Here is a 3,821-nt window from a genome sequence, read left to right on the forward strand (position 1 = left end):
AGGGCTAGGCTGAGACCTTAGCAGACAGCCTGAGAGTGCCTGATCTGGCCTCCGCCTAGTGTACAGACTGAGAAATCAGCAGAGTATCAAAATCAGGCCTCCCATTAGGGAACTTCAAAATTGTGCTCTGAGTACCCACTAGTAGGCGTCCAAATGTTAAAAGGAAGCCTGAGTGTACATGACTGCAACCTGACTTGAGCTTCTGTGAGAGCTCCTGAGTAGCTGATTGAAAGCCATCAATTCCCTCCAAAATAAAATCTGAGAACCTGAAACCTAGACCAACCAGCTTTACTTAACCAATAAGAAAACAACCTAGATACACCAATAATACAAACAGAAGCAAACTTCAGCTCATAAAAAGAAGGCTTGATTTTTTTGGTCTTTTTGAGACAGGGTCTCCCTGTAGTGGGGCTGGCCTGGTACTCACTATGTAGACCAAGCTGACCTTGAACTCACATAGATCTGCCTGTGTCTGCCTCCTGAGAGCTGGGATTAAAGGTGTATGCCACCAGAAGACTTTTGAAAGAATTAGTTTTTCTTGTTCTCATTTCTAAAAACTCTTCAATAGCCACACAATCCTCTGCTTCCTATACTGTGCTGCTTATCTTATTAAAAACATCTATGGAGATTATATTTAATTCTGGTAGTGAAATAAAAAGGTGAAAAGTAAGCAAAGATAAGCTTTCTGTCTTTGTGATTTTGAACATTGTATGTACTGACACAACATTCCAGTGACTATTCATGTAACTATTTACATGAAGGAATGTATTAACAGTTTACCGCCCAATTTACAAATATGTGTGCTCATTCATTCCTGTTAAACCTGATAACTGATTTCATAAAGTAATACCAGTGATTTCAATATTTAACCTCTGTGATTTGTTATCAGGATAGAGGACATCCAAATTTGAGATTAGAGGTTTTATTTAAACCAACAAATCAACGTCCTCCAAATTAAAAATATAACAAGTGATTTGTGAATTAGTAAATTGATCGTCCCTGCTGGGAACACTCGTTAGTTATAGGTCCACATAGAATTATGCAAATACAGGGGCTAAAGAGTTGACTCAATGGTTAAGAGCATTGGCTGCTCTTCCAGAGGACCCACGTTCGGGTCCCAGGACCCACATGGCAGTTAACAACCATCCAGGGTATCGATGCCTTCTTTTGATATCCTTGGGCATTGCACAACACTGGTGCACAGGCATATGTACAGGCAGTTCACTCATATGCATAAAATAAAAATAATAAATAAAATACTTAAAAATAATTATGTGAATACAAAAAAGGACTAACTAGTCTTGGTGACATGTTGTTCCTTTTTTATATTTATTATTTTAATTTTATGTGTATGCGTGTATTGTCTGCATGTAGATAACTGCACCCATGTCATGCAGTGCCCATGGCGGACAGAAGAGGCTGTTGAATCCACTGGAACTGGAGCTCTGGACAGTTGTTAGCTTCCATGTGGGTACTGGGATTTGAACCTGGATCTTCTGCAAGAACATTCAGTGTTCTTTACCACTGAGCCATCTCTCCAGCCCCAAGTTATTGTTCAATAACAAGCTGTTTTATATTCTGTCCTCACATAAGCATTATATTATAGCAAACCTAGGTAAATGAATCCAATAAGACACAAGTCTCAGCTACTGTGGGTAGACTGTGGCAGACCAGTGATAACATGTTTCATTTAAAGTGCTTGACAAGTGACACATTTAATGAACTGTAATCAATTGTAATGCTTTCTAATTTTAAGTGGACTATAAACATTCCAAAACATAAGTTATCAGAATTGTTTTTTTTTCCTTAATAATTCTCAATAGCACCTGACAAAACTCCTTGGGAAATTCAGTAGGTGTTTTGAAGACTGTAAAATAGATACTGTGTATGATGGAGATTTCTAGAGAGCAAAATTTTATAAGCATCTTCTGAAAAGATATTCTTGGGGCTGGTGAATAAAGTAAGTGTGTGTGTGTGTGTGTGTGTGTGTGTGTGTGTGTGTGTGTTCATCCAATTTGGTAAAACTAGGGGAATCTCATAGTAATGTCTGATTTTCCTCATTGCTTAGCTTTTTATGTTGAACATACATGACAATTTGTAAAACAATCTTTGATCTTCTTAATTTTATTTATTTTTGTAGCTGGAATTCATCCAGTGATATTAGAAGTGTTATTCTTTTTTTTTGTACAAAACCTTTATTGAGAATTTCATATATGCATATGAGATGTTTTGATCAAATCCATGCCCACTCCCTCCCCTCCAACATTCCCCCCTCTGAAGAGGTAACCCTAAAATCTTTTAAGGATTAGATACAAGTTCCCAAATACTTTTGATATTTTGGCCTTGGAACAGAGTATGTTATGTTGCTATCAGGCCCAAGGACATTTTGACTGGCTACATTTCTTTGGGGTCTTTTTACTCAGACTATATTACCTGACTGACAGACATTGTCACATACACTCCTAATGAGAAAGTGAATAAAGTGGATCTTATGGATTCATTTGTCTTCCTGACTTACTGTGACTGTTTTACATGGGATGATCTCAGCCTCATAATGTACAAAGCTTCACAAAGTGAATTTCATTTGTGATGGTTAATATAATTCTTAACTCAACAGGATCTTGAATGATCTAAGAGATGGGCCTCTGGGTATGAATCAGGAGGATTATCATGACTTTGGTTTAATTGAGATAAGAACATCCACCCACTATGGGTGTGACCATTCAGGGGCAGGGACATCCTTGACAGTACAAACTGAGGAAACAAGCTGAACAGAAGCAGGCACTGATCGGCTGCTCTCCTTTTCTTCACTAAGGACACAATGTGACCAGCTTCCCCTAACACTTGCTTCTCCTATAAGGATGGACTGCAATGTCTAACTGTGAGCTGAAATACCCCGCCCACGTTGCATTAGTTATAATATTTTGTCACAGCAACAAAAAAGAAATGAAATCAGAATTTAAAGATTATAAGCATATGTTGCTTCCCCAAGGTTTTTGCCCATAGGAAGCCATGGTGGCTAAAGAGGTCTAGGCAAAAAGCGGAGTTTGTGCCCGCCATCTAATGGAGAGTTAGGAACATGATGAAATCTATCCCAACTCTCCATTGGGAGCTTTTCTTAATGATTTAAATTTTGTTGTAATAACCTGGGCTCCAACCTACAACTACGGGTCTTCTCCGTGAATACCGAAGCCATGAAAAGCGTAAATGTCAATTGCATTTTTGATGATTTTTCAGACAGATAACAAAGGCTCAAAATACAAAAAACAAAACTCATAAAGAATATATAGGTGGTTTACATTTTAATCACACTTTAAGAGGAGACATATATTTCAGATATTTTTTAAACTAGTAAATTTAGTGCACTAAGTTGAATATTAGGAATCACAGAGGAAAATAATTTGGTTTTTTTTGTTTTATTTTGTTTTCTGAGACAGGGTTTCCATGTATTACCAGCTGGCTTGGAACTTGCTATGTAGACCAGGCTGGCCTATATGTTACAGAGATCTGCCTGACCCAATCATTTTAGATCTGAAGTACTCAGATTAAAGGCATGTGCCACTACACATGGCCAGAAAACAATCTGAGAAAAAAAATCTTTCATATTCTCTGTGCAGGAATCATATCTATGTGTATATTCTTTTTGAAAATTGAGATCAAATACATTTAAAGCTTATATTTCTCATAAACCACATTGTAAAAAAATTAGTATTTGACCTTTTCTGTTTAGTACTCCTGAGGTCCTACGCAATTAAACAAAGAATGCTCTTTATTTATTAAGTCATCACACTTGTGCACATAAATAAAATCTAAGCAAATAT

Source organism: Nannospalax galili, unplaced genomic scaffold, assembly GCF_000622305.1.
Source record: "Nannospalax galili isolate Female #2095 unplaced genomic scaffold, S.galili_v1.0 scaffold402, whole genome shotgun sequence".
NCBI classification, from domain to species: domain Eukaryota; kingdom Metazoa; phylum Chordata; class Mammalia; order Rodentia; family Spalacidae; genus Nannospalax; species Nannospalax galili.